Source organism: Protopterus annectens, chromosome 8.part0 (genome assembly GCF_019279795.1).
Source record: "Protopterus annectens isolate FY-2018-M chromosome 8.part0, PAN1.0, whole genome shotgun sequence".
In the NCBI taxonomy this organism is placed as follows: domain Eukaryota; kingdom Metazoa; phylum Chordata; order Ceratodontiformes; family Protopteridae; genus Protopterus; species Protopterus annectens.
This window is the reverse complement of record NC_056741.1, coordinates 373,389,833-373,402,910: the sequence shown is the minus strand read 5'-3', so window position 1 is coordinate 373,402,910 and position 13,078 is coordinate 373,389,833.

The following is a 13,078-nucleotide window of genomic DNA, read 5'->3' as shown; positions in this document are numbered from 1 at the left end:
GTTGAAGGGAAGCCAGGTTTGGTAAAGTACTGGGAACAAATAAGAATGTATTATTTATGTGGAAAAGAGGGACATTTTGTGAATAATTGTGAAAAGAAAAGGTGTTATGCTTGTAGAAAAGTGGGACATGGGACACACATTGTGAATTAGAATATTTTAAATGAAAACAAAAGGGGCATTTTGCAATGTATTGTAAAGAAATATAACATTGAAAAAATAAATGGGCAGAGTTAAAGATAGAAAAAGAAAGTTTAAGAGTATACATTTAAAATGTAGAAAGAAAGAAAAATAATGGATAGAAAGAAGAAAGAAAGGGAAGGGAAACAAATAAACAATACTTGACAAATTAAAAAATAAAAGAAGGAATAACCTAAGAGTATTATTGATAAATGTAAAAGACGTTTAAATATAAAAGGAAAATAGGAATAATAGAATGGTGTAAAATTGTGATATAGATATAATTGTATTGGAAGACATAAGGTTTATAACAAAAGAAGAAATATTACAGACAGAAAACTTATGGAATGGACATATAATATGGAATTTGGAGAATGGACGTTGTTTTAGAATTGTAATTTTATGCAAGAGAACAGTTAAGATAGTAGACAAGATTTTAATTGGGATGGGTAGATTAACTGTTCTTGATATTCAATGGTAAGAAAAATCTATTGAATTATAACAGTTTATGCTTACATAATGCTTAAAGAAAGAGCTTAATTCAGCAAATATTACATTATGTTATAGTGAACATGAGTATAATAGTAACAGGGAATGTCAACTGTGACTCAAGAAAAAGAAACAAAAAAGAAAAAGGGGAAAAATATACAAATAATGAAGTACTGAAATGCGAAAAGTTAATATTATAGAAAAAAATGATGGGCATATGAAAGAAATATGTTTAAAAGAGAGATTGTCTTATAATATCAGGAGGAATAAATATAATAGAAGAAGAGGTAGTAAGAAGATGATTTTCAAATCTATCAATATGGATAAAGATTGAGGAAAACAAATGATATGTTAAGATAGGGAAATACATAAAAATAAATGAAAAATAATGGAATATAGAGAGTAATGGAGAAGGCATAACCACACAACAATGGACAGGTCATTTAACTATAATACCATTCTATAAAAATTGGACTGAGTGATGGATAGTATTTTAGAAAAAGTATGAAGGAAGTTATTTATGCTGGGAGATAAAAGAAAGAAAGCAAAAGAGGAATATGTAGTTACATGTGACACAGTTTTTGAAATTTTAGAAAATAGTAGAATTGAATTCTAGGAAAAACAAAAAAAATCAAAAGTTAAACAAAGATATGTATTACAAGGAAAAAAAGAGGCATCAGCATATTTAGGAAAAGCAGTAAAAGGGAAAATAGTGTAATAAGACAATTGAAGAATAAAATGATGACATTTAGAAACATCAAACACAAATTATGGAAATAGTGGTGGAATATGTAGAATAAAGGAATAAAAAGAAGGGAAGCAGAAAAAGTTAAACAAATTACAGACAATGGATACAGAATTGGAAAAGAAGATAACAATAGATGAAATATATAAAGACATTATGCAAGTTAGCATAGATTCAGTAGCAGGTTCAGATGGAATTAATTATGAAATGTATAAAATGGACTGGCCAAAGTTTATTTTGTAAACATTTTGAATGAATGGATGGAAGAGTGTTTTAAGTATAAAGAAGGTTGCAGTGAAATCTTAACATTCTTATGGAAAAAAGGGGATGAAGAAGAAACAAAAATAGAGGCCAATATTAAACAATACTGATTATAAAATATGTATGAAGATTATACAGAAGAGGATGGGAAAGTGAAATACAAAACATATTAAAAGAAAATGTATTCTGTCTTAAAGGTAGAGGTTGCCAAGAACATTTAATGATTATAACAAAAATAGCAGCTAATGTTATGAAGGAAGGAGAAGAAGTAAAATTAATGGGAGGTGATGTTAATAAACCTTTTGTTAGAATAGAAGCTGAAGTGTTACGGAAATCTACAGATAGTTACATTATTAGTAAAACAATTAAAATAATGTGTATAAATGCTTATAAAAACAGCAAAGTGAGTATGTTAATTAATGGGTAGTTAAGTAAAAAAATAGAAATGAATAATGGAATTATACAAGGCTGTCCAATGAGTATTCTTCTTTCAGCTTCTGCCATTAGGGGCCACTACAACAGAACAAGTGGCAGTAGCGTGACAGCCTGGCACCCAGCCTTCTTCAGAAGGCACACACTCATACCTACAGCCAATTTAAATTGTCCAGTCCACCTACAGCATGTCTTGAGAATATGAGAGAAAACCCACACAAACACACAGAGGACATGTAGACTCCACACAGAAGGCACCCTAGATGAGAATCAAACCAGAGAACCTTTTGCTGTGAGGTGACAGCAATAACCTCTGCACTACTGTGCCACATCCAATGAGTAGCATTTTGTTTGTTTTAATTATGAATTTATTATATAGTAAAATCAAGGGTAAAATGAAAAGGGCAGGATATGTAATGGAAAAGTGTGTACAAATTCCAGTAATAATGACTTAAGCAGATGATATAGTTGTTGTAACAACAAATTTTCTCTGAATTTAAAAGGTAATTAAATATTTTACAGAATTATTAAAAGAAATAGGGATGGACCTTAATAAAGAGAAAAAAATCAAAGTTTAGGAAGTAGAAATAAAATAGCAAGTATACAGTTCCTCTAACCAAAATAAACATATTAGGAATAAAGTTTGGTAATCATGAAATAAAGAAAAGACAATGGACACATTTGATAAGAAGTATAAAAGAACTATGTGCATTATGGAAAACATATCAGTTGTATAAAATGTAAGCGAACTTGGTTAATTCTGTGTTGATAAGTAAAATGGCATATTTAGTGTTTTCATGATTCCAAACATGTATGAAAAGGATGTAAAGGAAACCATTTTCACCTTTATATGGGGTTCTAGATTGTGTCTAGTTAAAAGATAAGTATTACACAGGAGTAGAGAATGTGATGGTTTAGGTTTAATAAACCCAATAGTATATGGAGATTTTTTGAATGTTTAGAGAATATTCCTATGGATAAAAGATAAAGAGAAATTAGTGGGAAAATATTTCATTGCAAATAAAATAAGATATGAGTAGAAGCTAGATCTAATAAAATAAACAGGAATATTTAATTATTTATTTATTTATGTATGCATTTATTTATTTATTTATTTATTTATTGACCAGGAAAGTCCACTAGGTCAGAAACCCATTTTCAGCAAACGCCCAGGGGAAAAGCTCCACAATCAGTAAAATAACAACATAATTTTACAGAAGATATGTAGTTATACAATTTTAGAAAGAAATACTTTAAACTATATAGAAAAAATATAGACAACAATTATCACATCATAGTAAACTTTTTTACAAATACTATAGCACCTTCTATTTAACATAGAGGTGAGGGTAAAGACATCTTCTAGAAAAAAAATCATATTTAATTCAGTTGAGGTGCATTGACTTAAAAACTGAGATATACACTAGTACCCACTCACTATATATATATATATATATATATATATATTTCTTTTTCACTAGGGAATGAGTTATGGAAAAATAGTAAGTGGACTGGCCATTAGTGATTGGTTATAGCTTTGGATACAGAAGTAATAAGGAGAAGATTATGGGGGTCTGGTATTAAGAGAGCAAGGACATGTGGGGTTGTTAAGGTAGTAGCTTTTTATTGAGGATTTAAAAGCATTAAGGGAATCTAACAAAGTAATATATGTTGATAGAGCATTCCATGATTTAGCTATGGGATAGGAGTATAGGCTTTTCCAGCTCTTTTGTTTGATTTTGATATGATCAGAAGTTGTTTCTTTGTGGACCATAGATTTCTAGAAGGGGTATAGGATTGAAGGGTTGACAGCAGAGCAGTGCAGGGCATTTCTCTGGGTTATATACTAGCTTGTGATCCAGAGTTAGTTTGGTGCAATTGGAGTATTGGGAGAATTCTTACCAATTAAGCATTTTGATAGCTTGGTAATGCCAGCTTGATTTTTGTGGTCCCATCCATGTACATTTCATGCCTATAGAGTTTACCTAGTATAAAGTGAGTTATTTTTATAGTGTTAAGAATGTGTTGTTCATAGGAGAGTCTATCATCTGTTGTTATACCAAGTAGTTTTGCAGAATGAACAACCTGAATTTCCATTTTATCTTGGGAGTAAATTCCAAGTTTTGTGGGGTTGTTTTGGTGGAGAAAATAAGTAGTTTAGTTTTTTTTTTGCCATTTAAAAGTGATTGAGAGTCTTTAAGCCAGGTTTCTAGGGATTCAAATGCTTTTTGGGTTATTTTTATGAGGTCCTGAAAGTTTTTGGAGGATATGATTGTGGAATCATCTGCATATTGGATGAGTGTGGTTTGAGGGGACTTTAATTGTAAATTGTTTATGAAAATATTAAAGAGCAGGGGTCCAAGGATGGACCCTTGGGTTACTCCTATTTTATTTAGCGGATGGGTTGATTGTTTGCTCTGCCATTTCACAGCGTATGTAGGGAGCAACTGTTGAAGTAGTTTGCTATGTGTCACTGTGTCAAATGCCTTGGATAAGTCCAACTGACGTTATTAGACCTGCATCTAAGGTCTTGTTTATGATGTCTGTGAAGGAGAGGAGGGCAGTGGTAGTGTTATGGAATGGGTGAAAACATGTTGTGTTGGGGTAAGAAGGTTGTTGTCTATGAGGTGGTTGAGTAGTTGATTATGTATACACTTATATTCTAATATTTTGGAGAGAGGAGAAAGAACAGAGATTGTCTATAGTTAGTAAGTTAATTTGTATTACCACCTTTATGGAGTGGAGTTATAATGGAGTTTTTCCAGATTTGTGGGATGGTTCCTTCAGAGATGATGATGAAATACAGAATTTTCTGGAAGAGATAAGAACATGGAAAATAAAGACTGATGAGGTAAAGGAAAGAAGAAAAGTATGGTATGAAAAGATAATGGCTCAATCATTTTGTATTAATCAATGGGATAATTTACAGGAAGAAAAAATTAAATCTATTAAAGAAAGAAATAAAGGGTATAAAAATTGGGTGGAATGTCAAGATTTCTTATTGAGATTAAATATAAATTAATTTCTTGTTAAACGTAATATGCCGTATAAAAAGATAAATTAAATCATTTGCATTGTGGGAAAGAAGAAACAGCAGAACATGTGTTTTTGACATATGAAATAGTTTGAAAATTTTGGAAGAAATTGTGTGAAGAAATTTGTTTTTTAGAAATATAAAAGAAAAGGTATAAATATGACTATGATGGCATATGGATATGACAAGGATATTAGACGAGAACAAATTAAAAATAGAATATTTTATGTCACATGGGTTGTTTGGAATGAAAGACTCAGTGAGTATATATTTAATAGTTAATGGGTTTTTCCAACAATTATAAAGAGTAAAATGGTGGCTGTGGAAGAAAGGATGCAGAGTTTAGTAAAGACTGTTTTCTTCTCCATTTTTAATGTTGGTAATAAAAAAAGAAAAAAAAAATCAGTGATAAAAATATGTAAATATGTAATATTTGTGCAAATAAGTTTTGAATAAAATATAAATAAAGGACCCCTATTTTATTTATTTATGTAAAATTTATTACCGGCAAAGTCTGGCTTGGAGCAAAGCCAATTTTCAGTTGAGGCCCAGGGAGAAACAATCCAGATGCATGTCTTTGCAACTACTTTGTAAATACTTAGACAAAGACAATTTGGAGGATTAGTTGCTGGAGAAAGAGCCTACATTTGCCTTGTATCAATGGAATCTTAAAGTAAGCTCAGACTGCAGGAAAGCAGTTGCAAAAACTTACCTACCTTAAGGCTAATTTATGTGGATTTGTATCCTGAGGAGGTTAAGTGTGATTTTTTTTTTATCTGGAATATGTCTATGCTGAAATTATGAATACTACTTAGTACATTGGGGAAAGTCTGTGAATCTGTAGTGACTGAGTTTCAGTTTATTCCCTATTTCCCCACAGTTCTAAAATAGAGGAATTGTGTTCCTTTTTATATAACTTTATACTGAAGCCTGCAGTGACAGCATTTTCTGTTTGTGTTGATTCTAACACCCTGATTAAATAAATTTTTACCGTCATTTATCAATAAACTTGAAAAAGTGGATTTTAGTCAGTGACTATTTCTAAAACCACACAGACTATTTACATTAATGGAGAATGGGTCACTTTATACTTTTTTCTAAACAAACTGTGGACCTTGAACATGTCTTTGATGCCTGGTCTGCACTGTACCTAAGTGACTTTTCTCCACTTGTGATTTAGAGTAGAGAACTTTTACTGCTTAATGAGCTGTGTATGCATGACACAGAAGGAGATATTCTTTTTACCCTCTATGATTTTCTGAATCCTATGAAATGTGTCCTATCAGAAAGTGGCTTTCCTTGATGTGAGTCCTGCAATCTGTATTGCTGCTACTGGCTTTATGTGGGCTACACCTATTGGGTCCAGTTCCAAAGTGGAAGATACAATTGAAGCATTGATGTCATCTGTATTAGCCACTGATGAACACCTGACAATAATGACATAAAATCATGCAACTTCCACTGTAAATACCATCCAGCTGATAAGACTTTCTGATATTAGTGAAACCTTAAAAGAAAAATCCGGCAACACTGACCAACATTTTGTTAATCTGCAACAGCAATGTGCAGTTCAACAATGGATAATTGCTATGGTGCCTCAACCAGACCAGCAACTACAGTGGGAACCTCTAAGACCAGTAATCCTGTGAGGAATAGTGATGTCGAAGCCTACCTGATGACATCTGAGAAGTATGGAGAGAAGTAAATGGGCCCAAAACTGAGTGCTCCAGAATATTGTTTTCTCACCTAACTGGATACTCATTGACAGTGTTCATGAGTTTAGAGGATTTCCAGAAGCTGTTGCTTCACCAGAGACCTAAATCTATAGATTTCACACTTGGATATTCATTATGGACAGACCAATATGGTCAGAATTGATTGATTTGATGTCTGTTCTTAACTCCTTCTGAGAACCAGATACAAATAATATATATATATATATATATATATATATATATATATATATATATATATATAAAACATTTCAGAGATTTTAGATACGAACAGAATTAACAAGACACATTCTAGAAGTTTAAGAAACATCTGTATTTCAAAACAACATTAAGTCCTCTTAGGAAATTATTGCCTTAGTAGGATGTCTGTTATTATGTGAAAATGCATGCCATATGTCTGACTTGCATATGTCCAAGCTTAACATTAAGTCATCTCTATTGTATGTAGCTGTACATACCAAGAGACAAAATACAATGACAACTGAAGTAATCTGTTTAAAATGTCCTAAAAAGGACTCATAGCTAAGTGATGTCCAAACAATAGCAATAATGTTGCATTTGAAAAAAAAACAGTTAAGCTATTTATTAAGCAAACTATATGTAAAAGTATGGTAATGGAATGTGAAAATGTCAAATTGTTTAATACTAGACCTGGTGGATCATCCTCAAGACACTGTAGTATTAAGCTTATTAAATGCTATGTTATTGTAGAGAGAAAAGAATTACACAGGTTATTAGACTAAATTATCTCGGTTGGATGGTGCAGTGGTTATCATTGTCATCTCACAGCAATTGGTTCTCTGGTTTGATTCTCAGCTGCGATGCACTCTGTGTGGAGTCTGCATGTCCTCCCTGTGTTTGTGTGGGTTTCCTCTGGGTGCTCTGGTTTCATCCCATGTCACAAAGACATGTGGCTAGAGTGTTTCTCCCTGGGCCTCCACTGGAAATTGTCTTGTTCCAAGTCAGACTTTCCTAGTAAACAAATTTTAAATAAATAAACAGAAGTTTGAAGTAAAATGTATAGATGTGGATAAAAAAGAATACCATTTATAACCAAGTAGTAATGCAGACTTTCTAAGTAAAGTTCTACATGAGCTTTAGTGTTTAATTCAAAATGTGGTAACTGGTCAAGGCTTTAACACTTCAAAGAGCTTTGGAAATTGGGGATGGGTGTTAGTACAGTGAAGTATTTACAGATACAATCAGCATCAGAAGAGATAAAGCTGTGGGATTAGAAACCCCAAAACAAACTAAGATCTGTGTCTGGATAGAAGGAATTGATAAATCTGAAAGTATTATTGAAGACCAAAATATAAACCTTTTTTTTTTTTTTTTTGCTTGGCCTGAAGAAAGAGGCAGTCTGAAACTAGAATCTAAGGCTAGCTTAAGCAGGATCACTACTGAAGGGGAACTATTAGCAATCCAGGCAGAATAAGACCATCTTCATCACTTACCCTTTTTACAGGAGAAGTTGGATAAAGAACAAAAAGTTGTGCCGCTGCTTGTTGTAGTAGTGGCTACACTCTCCACTTCACATCAAAGTGATGACCAAGACAAAAGTCAGCTAGCTGACCTCTAGGTAAGCCATATAAGATTTAAAATGGCTCACCTGGAAGATGACATCCTAACTAAAGGTAAAAAGGATATAGCAAAAGCAGAAAGAAAAACATCTGACCAGAATAGCCTCTTGCTTCATAACCACACTTGGAATTAAGGACTGATGCATCAGATAGGTAAATATAGACAGAGAACAAATACTGAGACAGTTATAAAATAGTATTTTTTAACTCACAAAATGAGAGTAGTAGAAAGTTGTGCCTTTGGTGGTCATTCGTCAAAAGATAAGGCAGAGGTTAGAGTTCTAGCTAGATTTTAATGACGTGGGGTTTTGAAATAAATAAATATTACTATGCTGCCTGTCCTTTCGGTCAAAGACTAGCACATAACCCAGAGTTAAGGAATCATTTGATATCTTTTCCTATAATAACAGTGGACATAGTAGCAGCTTATCTTGAAGATCTAGTTATTGTTTAAGATTTCACACTTGGACCTTCATTATGGACAGAAGATTGGGAAAGTCTTCTCTCTAAGTTCTAAGCTGTCAGCAGCCCTCAACATTGGTTGAGAAATAGAGGTGCTTGCAATCTAGAAAGACTTAGATGTGAAGACACCACAAAAGGATCACAGTTCTGCTCTGGATTTACAAGTTCAAGAATCTTGGACAAGCAATATGTATAGCAACTCTAAACTTTTTAGGTCAAGATGGATTAACAACCAACCCATCCAACTGTAAATTGGGTAATGCCAAAGTAAAATTTAAGTTGTGATAGGAAGTAGGATAAAGCCAAGTGCTGAGAAGGTAGAAACCATACAAAACTGCCCCACACGAATTACCAAAAGATAATGCAAGGATTTTTTAGGTTTGTCAAAATACTACCATAAGTTTATGCTGATCTTTGTCATTATAACATGTCTCACAACTGACATGAACAAGGGTAGGACACTGCTAGAATTGTAGAAAGAGGTGAATGATCAATCACTCCAGATGTTAAAATAAATGCTATGTATTGACCCCATCTTCACCAGTTTATTGCATTCATCAATGCCTCTTTAATGGGCCTAGGAGCAGTGTTGGTACAAACATATGAGGAGGAGAAACGGCAAGTTTGATACATAAGTCAGAGCTGAGTGTTGCTAAAAAGAAATGTTTCAATAAAAACTGAATGTTTAAAAATTGAATGAAAGTATAGTGCCATAAAGTGGTGTGTAACAACTCTTCAAGTATTATTTTCCAAGTATTAAGCAGAGAGTGCTTGTTAATTACCAACCAAGTACTACTCCATTTGCTACATAAAGGGATGGTAACCCAAACTAGCTATGTGGGCTTTATCCTTACAGCCCCTGTGTTTATGATCTTGTACCACCCAGGCCATCATCATATGAATGCGATTGAGTAGTCCAGGATCAACACCCCACCTCTGGCACTAGAACCAGGGGTTCTCAGCTAAGGGGGGTGTTATATAATGTGTTGAGATGGAAATTTTTGCAGCCAGATGTACCAAATCAAGTACAGCATTCACTAGAGGGTAGGTTATTGAAGGTAGATACAATGCGGTGAACACACTACAGGGCATACATGAAGAAAAGCAGCACTAAAGGAAGGAAAGGTCATGACTTCAAAAGTATTGAGAGAAGTTTTAAGGTGAGATCTGAATTCATACTGAAAGTATGAAGAAACACAACTGCTTAGGATTATTCTGTAGTTGGCAGAAGAGGATAGTAGCAGTGGAAGTTGAACAGAAAGCCGGGTTACTGGAAAACTGTAAGAAAAGCTAATGCCTGGATATTAAACTACTGTCATCCTGAAGCTGTGAAAAACTGCTAAAATTCTGACTAGTGATTAGTACATTAGGGAAAGTCTTTTGGCTTGCAGTGATTGAATTTCTGTTTGTGTCTTATTTTTTCCACAATACTGAACGCCCACTATTGTTTTCATTTGAATTTATTTTGAAAACTACAGTTATAGTATTTATATCTGTGTTGACTCTAACATGCCAATGCAAGTGGATTTTTTTGTGACTGACTTGAATTTATATATATATATATATATATATATATATATATATATATATATATATATAGATATATATATATACATACACACATATGATTGTAATTTAAAAGGCTGAATACTCATTTTTTTGAAAATTTATTTGTGGGTGTAAAAATGTCGATTCGCAAACAATTGAATGCTCATTTGTGTGAATCACATACGGTTGAATGTACTTTTATATAGTGTAGGTGAGCAGGAGTGTGGATGAAAATTAATGCTTGAATGAAAAGGTGGTGGTCATGAAGATGTGCAAGGGTGTGTTATAGTAAGTAAAAGAATAAATTCAGTATTGTTCATATGTAGTGTTGTACATATTCTGTGTCCTTTTGTTTTGTGTAGTGGTGCTGTTAGGGGAAACAGGTTTTAGTAATATAATGTGTAGAGAAAAGGTTAGGACGCAGGTAGGGTTAGGTTTATAGTTAAAATTAACACACATGAGAATTGTCAAGTGGGGGAGGGGTGAAGCGTATTAGCAAAGCATAAGTAATCCCATAGACCATCCATACAAATGAAATTGGGCATATCTGTCATGTAATAGTCTTGTAAAAGATGGCAAGAGATTGTATAGTGTACTTATATGCATTCCCTGCCAAGGTCAACAAAGCACACTCTAAATATTTAAATTGCCTTCCTATGTATTCCTACTGACCCTTGTTTGTATGAGAAAAATACCCAAATAATATAATCCATAGTCAGAGAAGATTTCCCCAACAACCAGCATGAGTTCTGTTTTGTTTTGTGCTTATTCATATTTATGCCCAAATCTGTAGCACTGTCATTTAATATGTCAATTTAGCTACAAGTATCTTTCTTCATAAAGCATAAATAGTTAAACCATATCTATATGCAAGTACAGAAATGTACATGCTCTTTCCTATTTGTGAATCTTCCATATGATAATTAAACATTGTGCAAAAAGGATTTAAGTATAAAGTTAATAGGAAGGGGCAAACAAACATTCTTATCTCACTCCTTTCTCCTGACCAGTTCTTTCAGACAGGTGGCCCCCACCTTCCTATACCTTACCACCAACCATATATCCTTATACAGGTATGTAATAATACTATTTTAAATCTTGAGAAAGACAGTAATTCTTCATTATCTACCATAATTTACCTCCAAAAACTGAGTCAAAAATCCACAGTGCACAAATTGCCTCTTCTAATTTGGAGATAGTTGGTCTTAAATGGCGTAATATTCTAAAGAGGTAATAAGCTGGTACTCAGAAATGAAAATCAAACTGTGAAAAAGGAAGAAACTTGGTTTCTATCTCACACATGAGATCTTTGACCATGTGTTCAATGATTTTAAAAGTATTGTCTAATAAGATTATAGGCTTATAGTTAACTGGTCAAAGTCCATTTTCTAGTCTTTTTTAAATATAGACACAATAATCCCCCTCAGAAAATCTCATCTCTTGCATTATACTTCAGAAAAAGTTGATCTTAAATGTTACTGTTGTCTTTAGTATATCATCAGTACATCATCAGGAAGACTTTCAAGTCCAGGTACTTTCCACAGTTTCAGGCTGGGAACTGCATCCTCCATTTCCTACCTGGTAATTCCTTGCCAGCAAATTAATATATATATATATATATATATATATATATATATATATATATATATATATATATATATATATATATATATATATATATATATATATATATATGTATAACATACCCCCTTTCATTTTTTTAATCATAAATACAGTTTTATACATGTTGAAAATAATAAATTACAAATAATAAAGTAAGCACCCATTCAACAATCTTGACATTATCCTCATAACATTTATAGTATTCAGTTTCACCATAGACCAAAAGCTACTTAAGTTGGCTCTCATAAGTAAAAAACTCTTCAAAAAAATAATACTTGAGCCCTTGTTCTTTTAACTTTAAACATCTCCCTGTACATAGTTAATTTCATCTTAAAAAGCTATCAATCAGCCCCTGTATAGGATTTATGGTATCATTTCAAAGCTGCACTTAGTTTCTTTTTCCTGATTATGTAGGATTTGTCATACCATCCTTATAACCTTTTTTAATTAGAATCAATAAGAAAATTATGACCAACTAACTCATTCCATACAGTGGTCTTTATTTGTTCCATTTTTGTAATACTTCCTCCTAAGATGCATTCAAACATACCTCTTCTTTAAGTAGGATGAAACCAAATCCTGGAAATTCCTTTTTATCTTAGAGGTCCAAACCATACCCTGCGCTGTATAGTAATGTGAAATGTAGTCTTGTAACATAGCTCCAAGTACAGCACCAGTGGCATGTGGCACTTTCATTTAACTAAATTGTTTTCAAAATAAATTTAGATTGATAGTCAGCCCCCATTCAAAACCAGAAATCAACTAGCAAAAAAAGTATTTTCTATGGATATGTCTGAAAGTGCACTCCCCAGCCTGCACATATCTGACATGTAAAGGGCTAAAATTATTTTTTCCAAATAAGTGTCTCTTCCCTTTTTGAATGACAACATGATCTCTTTGTTTTCTAATAGCAATAACAATAGACCCAATGACCCCCAGGCTTATGTATGTATGTATTTATTTTCCATGTGTTTTCTGGATACCACAGGCCCTT